This window comes from Lepus europaeus, chromosome 14 (genome assembly GCF_033115175.1).
Source record: "Lepus europaeus isolate LE1 chromosome 14, mLepTim1.pri, whole genome shotgun sequence".
Classification (NCBI taxonomy): Eukaryota; Metazoa; Chordata; class Mammalia; order Lagomorpha; family Leporidae; genus Lepus; species Lepus europaeus.
Genome location: NC_084840.1, coordinates 91,538,248 through 91,550,592, shown reverse-complemented (window position 1 = coordinate 91,550,592; position 12,345 = coordinate 91,538,248). Strand labels below are relative to the sequence as shown.

At 46.0% G+C, this 12,345-nt stretch overlaps 1 protein-coding gene across 6 annotated transcripts in view; it reads left to right on the top strand.

Moving 5' to 3' along the window:
• ZNF438 (zinc finger protein 438) overlaps positions 1 to 12,345 on the top strand; it is a 156,278-nt gene that overhangs the window by 31,697 nt on the left and 112,236 nt on the right. For all 6 annotated transcript variants that reach the window (XM_062211123.1, XM_062211124.1, XM_062211126.1 and 3 more), the window contains one exon: positions 5,974 to 6,031. The gene's annotated coding sequence lies outside the window, so the exon portion shown is untranslated. The remainder of the gene's footprint in view (positions 1 to 5,973; positions 6,032 to 12,345) is intronic.

Sequence of the window (12,345 nt, the reverse complement as noted above, 5' to 3'; positions counted from 1 at the left end):
GTCTCCTGAGATTTTATTTCATGTAGCAATCGTTTAGGACACTCTTCTCTGTCTCAGACTCCCTAATAGAAAAGAGAGCACAAAGAGGAGTAAGATGCACCCCTGTTGTCACAGCCAAGGGTCAGGCTTCTGGGGTTATGTAGGGTCAGGCTTCTTGGGTTATGTGGTGTCGTTCCGGCGTAAGAATCTAGAGTTCTGTTCTTTTATAAGCGGTAACCTTAACGATTTTCATTCATGCTTCCTAGAATCAAAGCCTTGTGTCCCCTCTGCTCCTATCAGGAGCAGCTTCCTTCGGGTGGAGCTCCTTGCCCATCCTAGCCCCTTACCTGGCGTGTTAGAGTTCTTCAGAGAAAGCAGACTAGTCAGAGGACTCGCTCCCTCCCTCCCTCGCTCGCTCAAGTTTATTTAAGGAATTGGCTCAAGTGGTTGTTGGAGCTGACAACCCAAAATGTGTAGGACAGGCCAGCAAGCTGGATATTCAGGTAGGAGTTGGTATTGCGGCTGCAAGTCCAACATTTGCAAGGCAGCCTGGAAACCGAGGCACGGTTTTTATGTTACGTCTCAAGGCAGAGTTGCCTCATCTTCTGGAACCTGGCGATTTCTCTTAAGATCCATCACCTGATTGGGTAAGATCTGCCACATTATGGAGAGTAATCGGCTCTGTTTAAAGTCAGCTAGCAACATCTGGCCAGGTTGACATAGAAAATTAATCGTCACATCCTAGCTAACTATTTATTGTCAAAATTGGGATTGTTTTTAGAATAAGGAGTAACAATTTATAATATTACAATTATACATTATAAAGTAGAATTATGTATAGTTTGTTGTCTGATATATTGCTCTTATTATATTGGTGAACTATGAAATGATCCTATTAAGTTTTCTTAAAGATAATTTTATTCTAAAATATATTAGCATTTATCTATGTTCATTGAAGCAGAACAAAAAGTGTCCTCTGTTAAGTTTCTCAGCATTTTTAAGAAAAAACAGAATTCTCAGTAAAAGTTCACATATATTACTTAGTTTCTTAGCCATGATTTGTATGTAATATACTGAGAACCTGTTTTTTTTGAAAAGCAATGTATTTTTAAACATGGTTTATTATTTTGAGTTGGTTCATCAAGCTGTAGTCTTATTCTTTTTAAAAAATAATTATTTTATTTGAAAGGTAGAAAGTTACAGAAGGAAAGAGAGGCAGAGACAAAGAGAGAGATCTTCCATCTGCTGGTTCACTCCCCAAATGGCCACAACAGCCACAGTTGGGCCAATCCAAAGCCAGGAGCCAGGAGCTTCTTCCTGGTCTCCCTGGGTACAGGTGTCCTAAGTCTTGGGCCATCCTCCACCACTTTCCCAGGTGCATTAGCAGGGAGTTGGATCAGAAGAGCAGCTGGGTCTAGAACTGGCACCCACATGAGATGTCAGTGCTGCAGGCAGTGGCTTTACCTGCCATGCCACAGCGCTGGCTACTTTTTTTTTTTTTTTTTTTTTTTAGATTTATTTATTGTATTTGAAAGGCAGAGTTACAGAGAGACAGAAAGAAGCAAAGACAGAGAGAAGTAGCTGCATTTTATGGCTGCTAAATTTGAAATTGTTGTTTTCTTCAATAGTCATTATTTTCTGTAAATCATAATTTTTAAATTTGTTAATAAAATCTATCCACAGGTACTGAAGTACTGGTTAAGTATAAGGGAAACCTACTAAATAGAAGTTATTCTAAACTGACATTTTAATAGTTTAATGTGTACATATTCTAGCATATATATTTTACAAGTACTATCTGTTTTTATTTAGATTACCATTATTCACCAAAAAAATGTTTAATGGAAGCCTCCTTCTTTTTTTTTTTTTAAGATTTATTTATTTTGGGGCCAGTGCTATGGCATGGCGCATTAATGCCCTGGCTTGAAGTGCCGGCAACCCATATGTTTGCCGGTTCTAGTCTCAGCTGCTCTACTTCTGATCTAGCTCTCTGCTGTGGCTGGGAAAGCAATAGAAGATGGCCCAAGGACTCCCTGCACCCGCATGGGAGACCCAGAAGAAGATCCTGGCTCCTGGCTTTGGATTGGCGCAGCTCCGGCTGTTGCAGTCAATTGGAGAGTGAACCATCAGATGAAAGACCTCTCTCTCTCTTCCTCTCCTCTCTCTGTATAACTCTAACTTTCAAGTAAATAAATAAATCTTTTTAAAAAAGAGAAGGAGAGGCAGAGAGAGACAGAGACAGAGAGAAAGAGAGAGAGAGAGAGAGAGGTTTTCCATCTGCTGATTCACTCCCCAATTGGCCGCAATGGCTGGATTTGCGCCAGTCCAAAGCCAGGAGCCAGGTGCTTCTTCCAGGTATCCCATGGGGGTGCAGGGGCCCAAGGACTTGGGCCATCTTCTACTGCTTTCCCAGGCCATAGCGTAGAGCTGGATTGGAACTAGAGCAGCTGGGTCTCAAACCAGGATCCATATGGGATGCTGGCACTGCAGGCAGCAGCTTTACCCACTATGCCACAGTGCTGGCCCCTCAACAAAATTTTTATGAGACAAAGCTTGTAAAATGAGTGTACCTGGTATAGAAGTCTTTTGAACATTTAAGGAATTTAGCTGCTGCTAAATTGTAGATATTTTCAGGTTCCTGGTCCATAATATAAACTTATCTAAGTAAAAAGGTAGGTTCTAAATAAAAATTAAACCTTGAACTAAAGATTTCTGCATTAGCCAGTTTGAGCTGCTATAAGAAAATGGCCATAGACCAGGAGACTTCAACAACAAACATTTAATTCTTGCAGCTCTACAGGCCAGGAGTCCCACGCTCAAGGTGCTGGTAGATTCCCTGTCTGAGGGGTCTGCTTCCTGCTTTGAGACCTGTCTTGGTTTCCTTGCTGTCTTCACATGACTGCCCTTTATGCACTGGGACCGAGAGCAATCTTTTCTTAAAGGCATTAATCCCATCATGAGGGGCCCATCCGCAGGACCTCTCAGGACCTACCCTGTGTACCATCACACTGGGGAGTAGGACTTAAGTAGAGGAATTAGGGGAGGGGCAGCAGGTGTTTAGCCTAGGTGGTTAAGGTACTCACTTCCCACACCAGAGCACTGGGGCTCTATTCCATACTCTGGCTCCTCACTCCAGCTTCCGGCTACTGCAGACTGTGGGAGGCAGTACCGAGTTCCTGCCACTCACAGGGGAGACCCGGATTGCATTCCAGCTCTGGCTCCCACCACAGCCTGGCCTGGCCCAGACCAGCCATTGCAGGCATTTGGGGCAGTAAAACAGTGACTGGGAGCTGACCTCAGCCCTCAGCCCTTGGCCCTCCCCCTTTCTTTTTCTATCTCTGCACCTCAAATAAAAAAAAATATTCGAGAGAACTGGGAGGCAGGGGGGCAGTGCACACAAACGTTTACTCCATAGCTATTACCAATAGCTTTGGGACAAATGAAACTGAGAATTAGGTTGGGTTGAAAATCATCAGCACTGTTGATTTTATGAAGTAGGTCTTAAAAATCTCAAAGAATTTTAAGACAGGTAACCAAAACAGAAAGCATACAGTACCATACTGAAGTATCTTTTTAAATTCAACTTCAGCTTTGTCATAAAAATATTTTAGCTCAGTTTCTTTAAGAGCATGTGTGTTTAAATATTTATAGGACATGATCGGTAGACTATTGTAGCTTTTGTGGGTATAACTGAATTTACTTCATTTTGATGAGTAGTTATACAGTTTATATTGGCACCTTTCTGAACTAGATTAAGGGGTCTCCAAAGAGTTCATGCAAATGTGCATTACCTTTTAATTCTCTTTTCAATGAACTTTTGAATTACTCATGTATGTGACCTGCAACCAAGCCCAAATGTATTTCCATTTTTTTCCCCATCAGTATGAGCACTGTTTTACCATGTGTTATGCTGTACCAAAGTTTTTGGTTGCATTATTACTGTAAAAACAAACAGAGTTGATTCTCCTTGTTCCCAGATTTTAACAGACACATAAAAATTGTACGCAGTTGTAGAGTGCCACATAATGCTTTGCTACATGTGTAGATATTGTGTGATGTCCAATCAGGGTTTAGCTGGCTCTTCAAACAGTTAACATTTCTTTAGTGTGAAAGCGTTCGAAACCCTATCTTCCAATCTTTTTGGTAGAGAAATATACAGCAGTGTCTGTAGTCACCCTACTGTGCAAGGAAACTGAAGAACTTCTGGCTTCTACCCATCCATGGCCAAGCACCCTTTGGTTAACTTTCCCCTCCCACCCGGCTTCTGTGGAATTGTCTGCTCCCTGAAATACATTTGGAACCCCGGAGTCAAAACTCATGGCACTTTTGTGGTAATTCTGCAGAGTGCGTGGCTACAGATGGTGCAGAGTGGTGGAAAAGTTGGTATTGCTCAACCCACGTGTGCCTCGTGGAGGTGGAATCGAAGGGTGACACTCTGCCTTCTGTCAGCTCCCATGCTGAAAATGAGCATCTTCTCTGTGTCTCGGTGTTTTTAATTCTGTGCTTGTTGTTGGTGATTTCACTGTTGGAAAGACCACCACGTGTAGAGCGTGCAGTGATCCCACATGCAACAGGGCTGTCATGTGCCTTTCAGAGACCCATCCGTGGGTTAGACTGGAGATAGAGCGATGTGGGCTGTGAGCCCATCTTAGCGCATCCACTGTATATATGAAGGTACCTTGAAACGGAAACACACGCAAAAGAATGTCCTGTTTGATCGCTTGATGGAAATGTGTCCAGCAGCTCCCAGGAACCTAACCCCGTATTTCCCATACAGGCAGTAGAACGGCATTGGCTAATTCAGAGTTTGTGATGGTTTCATAGAACCTAACCCACTGTGAATAATGAGAATTACTGTACTTTCATATTTATTGTTGAATTTGCTCAGTGAATTTTAGTGGTAATGACAGCAGTTTCAGGTGTTTTGCGTTTTACAGTGTGAACTTCCAGAAGCTCCACTTTGATTTCACGAATTAGATAAAGTCATAAAGCCCTCACTGGAAGTAACAGATGGTTCTATTTTGAGGCATGTGCTGATACTGAAGGAGAGCTGGCATCATTTACCTGTGAATTTCTTCTGCTCCTAGGGCCAACAAAGCAATCGCTATCCCTTTCCTTTGTACTTTGAGTGAGATTTAAAAAGTCACTTGATCTAGATGAAAATTCATGCTTTGTAGACAACCATGTAAAACCCCTTCTCATCTGCTTTTGTTAAGTTAATGTCTTCAAGCTAGTCCCAAGCAGGGGCAGCAGCCTTAGGCATTCCCTGGCTTCCAGCCTAGCCTCCAGTCCGAGGCCACTTCCTTTTTGTACGTCCGTGGGTACTGTCTTTGGGTGTGAGGTTCAGTTACATGGCACACTGAGGTGGGTTAACACTTGCTGATGACTGGCTTCATGGTACATGTGTCTTACCCACGGTTCAATGGGATCGCAATAGAGCATGGAAGTCAGCTACCCAGCTTATTTTAATGCTCCCATTAAAAAACTTCGGGGAAAATGTAAAATCCAGGACAAATGGTAGATTGGGTGGACCCTGGGAAGTGGGCAGGAATTGGGCCTTTCTCAGGCAAACTGACACACACGATGCCTTAGCAGACATGTGTGCTTTCAGACATATCCTGACTGCAAACTCTTTTTTTTTTTTTTTTTTTTTTTTTGGACAGGCAAAGTTAGTGAGGGAGAGACAGAGAGAAAGGTCTTCCTTTTACCGTTGGTTCACCCTCCAATGGCCGCTGTGCTGATCCGAAGGCAGGAGCCAGGTGCTTATCCTGGTCTCCCATGGGATGCAGGGCCCAAGAACTTGGGCCATCCTCCACTGCACTGCCTGGCCACAGCAGAGAGCTGGCCTGGAAGAGGGGCAACGGGGACAGAATCCAGCGCCCCGACCGGGACTAGAACCCGGTGTGCTGGCGCCGCAAGACGGAGGATTAGCCTATTGAGCCATGGCGCCGGCATCTGGGTATAATTATAATACTACTTTTTGTTCTATTGCAGAATTCATCAAAAAGATTCATCCTGTGCCTTATGACTCTGCAGGAACCTTGGGAAAGAGGTAAGTGACAAGCATTTTGGGGACATTTCTGAAGCATTAGTTTGATCTCAAAGGTTCCTAGGAGAGTATGTGATGGGAATATACTTCAGTGATTCACCACTTTTTCTCTTCAATAAACCATTAGTAGAAACAACATGTTTACATGAATCTTCATGTAACATTTCCCTAATACCCATGTTATTATATTTTCCAGGGAATATTTTTAAAAGATTTATTTATTTACTTGAAAGGTAGAGTTACAGAGAGACAGAGGGAGAAATAGAGAGGTCTTCCATCCGCTCATTCACTCCCCGAATGGCTACAACAGCTGGAGCTGCACCAATCCGAAACCAGGAGCCAGGAGCTCCATCTGGGTCTCCTATGTGGGTGGCAGTAGCCCAGGCACTTGGGCCATCCTCTGCTGCTTTCCCAGGGACATTAACAGGGAGCTGGATTGGAAGTAGAGCAGCCAGGACTCAAACTGGCACCCACATGGGATGTTGGCACCACAGACAGCTGCTTTACCTGTAATGCCTCAGTGCTAGCCCCTTTCTAGGGAATTTTAGGTTTATTTTCTGTCATAGTTACAATAAGGACATTGATAATAAGATATAGGAGCATGGCATACACCAAAACTTACGGCATTTAAAAATGTCATTAGGAGTCGGCATTGCGGTATAGTAGGTAAAGCCTCCGCCTGTGACACAGGCATCCCATAAGGGCACCAGTTTGTGTCCCAGCTACTCCACTTCCAATGCAGCTCTCTGCTAATGGCCTGAGAAAGCAGTAGAAGATGGCCCAAGTGCTTGGGCCCCGGCACCCACGTGGGAGACCCGGAAGAAACTCCTGGCTCCAGGCTTCCAATCAGCTCAGCTCTGGCCATTGCGGTCACTTGGGGAATGAACCAGTGGATGGAAAATCTTTCTGTCTCTCCCTTCTCTGTAACTCTGCCTCTCAAATAAATATATAAGTCTTAGAATAATAAAGTAAAAAAAATAAAAAGTCATTAAATGCCAGGAGATAAACTGGATTGTACTTAGAAAAAAAAAGACACTAGAGAACAAGTGAAATTTAAAGAAACTCTGTAGTTAACAGTCACATATTGCTTCTGATTTCTTAGCTGTGACAAATGCGCTCTGGTTATGTAAGATGTTAATTTTAGGGAGATCTGGGTGGAGTATATAGAAAGTCTGTACTATCTTTGTAAGTATTTTGTAAATCTAAAGTTACTACAAAATAAAAGCTTATTTAAAGCAAACAAAAGCCAATTTATTGATTTGAAAATTATGGTTTAGAAGTAGCTTCCTTATGCACTGGTTTGAAAAATAATATCAAAATTATTAATTACCTATAAAAAGTGAGATTACATGAAATCGAAGTGCCGGGAAATGCGTGACTCGAGGTTTGTTTTCTGTTCGGAGCGTGGGACTCCGTTTTCTGAACACTGGCACAGCATTTCCACTTTTATTCTTTTAAGGTACTTGGCGTTCTTCGGTTGTTTTGTGTCCCGCTTTCTAATACTGTAGGCAGTGGCTTTAAATGGTCCCAGATACACGGCTTTCTTTAGTGCTGTTTAGAAACAGAAAGGCCAGTGATATGACCAAGTTTTTTGGAGTCGAGAGCCTGTCGGTGTCGTTTTGTTCAGTTGTACCTACTTGAGATTCAAGGTCAAGCACGAGACACAACCGACCTATTGTTAGTGAGTAGGAGTAAAAAAGAGTGTAACTCTTCGGTAGCCAGTTCTGAAACTGAGCTAAAATAATACAGAATGGATCGCTGTCAGATAATGGAAATTCTCAGTTTCTGAAATGGACTGTAGCATGAGAATCTTCTGTCTCCATAAATATTGAAAGACTCTAAGATGGGAACTCTGTAGTTTGGTGAAACTGTTATGTAACCTTTCATTAATAAAATAGCCAGGCTGGTCTTATGAGTGGTTTCCCGCTCCTCTTGCCAACTTTAATGACTCTAGTCCAGTCTCCTAAGGAGGAATGCAGTATGTTCCACGGAGAGGAGATGGACATTTCAGACAACTCTTGCAGGACAATGGTCAGGCTTGGAGATTTCCATTTTGCTCCCTAGTTTTTACTTGGAATCAGTGTTATCAATCTCACATTAACAGGTGTTACATCCTTGACTCTTAGTTGTGTAACATGGTTGCACTAACCTTGGGAGGGGAGTTTAGAGAAAGGAAGGACTTTAGTTTTTAGGCCAAGTTTACATTCCATTGATCCTATATTGGTTTGCTCAGAAAAACAACCAAAGTAAACCTTTTATTATTCTGTTCTTAAATGGCATTAAAAGTGTCATTTTTAGGACATGGTTACCATTCAGCTTGTGTTGTTCTGTGGTCATCAGGGTAGATGAAAATAGCTAATACCATATCTAGCACTCACTACGTGCCAGGCACTTTACCCGCTTATCTCATTTTGTCTTCATAAACACTTGTGAGGTAGGTGGCACTCTCTTTACAGGTGAGGTGGGCGCAGTAGCAGGCATCTCCAGGCTCACCCTGCAACTGGGGCCGAAAGAGCAGGTGCCCACTGTTTGCAGTACTTAGGTATAGGTTCATGATGTTAGCAGCTTCCAGGAAATGCTGGCACGTTCCCAGGGACACACAGTCAACAACTTTTCTGGGTAAGAGTTTGCGACGGCACTGTGCGGCCGAGAGCAGATTCCTCAGGGGTGACCAGCCTTTCTCTGGCTTAGGCTGCAGGGATTCTCTGTCGAACACTCACTCATTGTGTGCTTCATTGATCATCTGCCAAGAATTTTTGGCAGCTCTGGGGAACAAGCTCTCGGTCAGTGTTAGACAACTAGAAGTTCTTAGCTGATGCGAGAGCTTGGATCCAAGACCTAGGACACCTGCCAAGGACCACGTCGCAGTGCAGCTGACAGGTGCAGTGGGGCTCTGCAGCCTGGGGCCATGGGTCAGGAGCCAGAAAGAGAGCAGGCGTGTGACTCTGGAAGGCGGTTTTTGAAGAAGTGTATGGTGGTTGGCTGTGGCCTCGTAGTTCGTAGATATGCTAATCCCAGCTGCTTTGTGAAGAGGAGTCTTAGAAATACCTAGTCTCCTCTCCAACCTCCTCTTCTTCATGGTCTCCACAAGTTAGCATCCTGAGGGTTCACTCCTTGGCCTTTTGTGTTTATCCTATGAATTCTGTGACCCCTTGCTTAATTGCCATCTTTCCTACAAAATTCATTTCTTTCCCTGGATCTCACCCATGAGCCCAGACTCATATCTTGTGTCATCTCAACATCTCCATGTGAAAGTCTTACATCTCAACTTGAAATACAGCTCTAGAGCTTCTCCCAAAAGGCTGTCCCTGCCTCCTCCTTCATCTCCATAACTGGTCTACTCAGCTACTCAGGCTGAAACCTACAAGTCATCGTCCACCTTTCTTGAATACCTCACTTCCAGTCCATCAGTAAGGCTTATATGTCTTCCTTGCAGAATGTATCCCAAGTCACCCCTAATAGAAGTCACATCATCAGTCACCTAGGTGATAGTCTTCCAACTGTCCATCCTTGTCTCCTCTCTGTTCCTCTCCAATCAGGTCTGCATGTAGGGGCATAGGTATTTTTTTTAAAGATTTATTTATTTATTTGAAAGTCAGAGTTACACAGAGAGAGGAGAGGCAGAGAGAGAGAGAGAGAGAGAGAGAGAGAGGTCTTCCATCTGCTGGTTCACTCCCCAGATGGCTGCAATGGCCGGAGCTACGCCAATCCAAAACCAGGAGCCATGAACTTCTTCCTGGTCCCCCACAAGGGTACAGGGTCCCAAGGACTTGTGCCATCTTCTACTGTTTTCCCAGGCCATAGCAGAGAGCTGGATTGGAAATGGAGCAGCCGGGACTCGAACCGGCGCCCACATGGGATGCCGGCACTCAGGCCAGGGTGTTAACCCGCTGTGCCACAGCGCCAGCCCCAAGGGCGTATGTATTTTTAATTTAATTTATTCATTTGAGAGAGAGCAAGAGAAATTGAACCCACTGGTTTGCTGCCCAAATGCCTGCAACAGCCTGGGCTGGGAAATCAATCCATGTCTTCCACACAGGTGGCAAGCACCCAGTTACCTGAACCATCACCTGCCACCTCCCCAGGGGCTGCATGGACAGGGATGTGGAGTCCAGGGCTGGAGCTGGGGATCACACCTAGGCACTCCTGTGGGGTCTGTAAGCAATTTTTTTTTTAAATGTTACCTGCCATTCTTCCGTCTTGCTCATTCTGTTCTAGCTGACACCTGCTTTCGTACTGTTCCTGTTTTTGCCATCAGCTAGTTCCAAGCCCCACAGCCTCACTGCAGTCGGTTCAGCATCCAACCTGGTATGGAGGATTCGGGAAGGAGCGCAGTGGGCATCTCAGCCTCTGGCACGTGCCGTGGTTTGGAGGTCCCACTAGAAATGCGGCAGCCTTCGCGTTGCACGCCCCTGGAATATGGGTTGCCGGGAGGAGTGCAGAGCGCCTGGAGTTTCAGAGCTGCAGGAGGGCAGAGCTGGAACCCAGGGGGAAGAAGCCCGCAGGGAGAGATTTCTGCTCGGCTCAGTGCACACCGTGTGGAGTCTCCGGTGATGGTCCTGCGGGCTGGGAGGCAGCTGGAGCTGCTGGGTCAGTGAGTTCCCCGTCACTGCCGGTGTACAGCGAGGCTGCTGTGCTCCAAGCAGCTCCAAGCATCCTGGCTGGAGCCAGGATGACCTGGCGTAGAGGGCCGAAGCTGTGGCGGCCGAGGGCTTCCCGACTCTGAGAGCTTGTCAGGTCCTGGAATCTTTTCAGAGCTCTTCTCTGACCCCTCCCCGGTGTGGGTGCTGGGAAGTCTCTCCAATCAAGTGGGCAGCACTTCCTGGGAAGGCTCCCCATGGTTGATGGGGCACAGGAGCCGGTACGGAGGCTGATGGCCAGTCCCGTTGGCCACGTCTGCGTCCCAGCAGTTTACTTAGGCATTTTTTTTTTCGTCTGTCTTGATTTCTATTTTTTAAAATGTATTTTGTGTAAACAATACTACACACGTAAATCCCCTACTAGATGTTAGGTGCTAACCCCAGGTTCTCTGAGTCGCAGAATCAAAGAGCATGCCCCTTGGAAACCACCCTTGGCTCGTGTCGGCTGGAAGGGGAGCCTGCCCCTGCTGCTGCCCGGGTTCTAGGGGCTCCTGGAGAAGCAGCGGCCCTGTTTGAGAACCAGGAGTTGCTCCCGTTCCTTTCTCTTCCCCCAGACGAGGCACACGTATGCCTGATGTAGCGGAGAACTTTAAGTGGTAAATAGGTCAGACACGAATCGTGTAATAAGGCAGCGTCGAGTTTCCTGCCCCCGCTGAGCTGAGCTCCATGACAGTGAGGATGCAGGAGAGAACCATCCTGCTGAGCTCAGCGCACTCACCTTGGATCGCTTCTGGAAGCTCGCACCTGCTCCGTGAGCAGTGCCTGGAGTAGCACTGGTGCCGCCCAGCATGTGCCTGGCCACCCATGGGACCTCAGCGTTCTGGAGAGCACGGCTCCCAGACCCTGCTGAGAGCAGAATCCCGTTATGCTCCGGGGCCTGAGGCAACAGGTGCAGTGTTTGCGGCTGACCCACGCGCTTCCTCCCGTGCACTCTGGGTCCTCTCTAGGCCACTTCCAGGACCTAACACGGGTCAGTGCTGCCCCTGCGGCTGTCGGGTTGCCCAGGGGATAAGGGCGTGTAGGAGACTCAGACGGTAACACAGCAGTGCCTCTGATGCTAGAGACAGCTTACTGACTGCACATGGGCCAGGGTTCCTGATTTCATGCTCAGGCAGCTCCTAGAGTGGACATTAGTTTTTCCACCTGGTCTCAGGGGAAAACTCTTATGTCCACACATCTTATCTTTTTTTAATTTTTAAAAATGTTTTCAAGATGTATTTTATTTATTTGAAAGGCAGAGAGACACAGAGAGACACAGAGACTGTGACAGATCTTCTAGCTACTGGCTTGCTCCCCAGATGGCCCCAATGGCCAGGGCTGGGTCCAGCTCAGCCAGAGCCAGGAGCTTCCTCTAGGCCTCCCACATGGGGTAGGGGCCCAAGCACTTGGGCCATCCTCTGCTGCTTTCCCAGGCACATCAGCAGAGAGCTTGAACAGAAGTGGAGCAGCCGGGACTCGAACTGGTGCCCATAGGTGCTCCCAGCATTGCAGATGGCAGATGGCCGCTACACTACAGCGCTGGCACCATCCACACTCCTATGAAAGCTGAAATAAAATAATAAGTGAAAAGAAGGGAAAAACTCTGAGATGTGGTCCAGCTCTCTATCATACAGCTACTTAGGAGAGAATCAGCAGTCAGGGATGAAGTGAAGGTGTTCAGGCTGCCAACAGTTCATG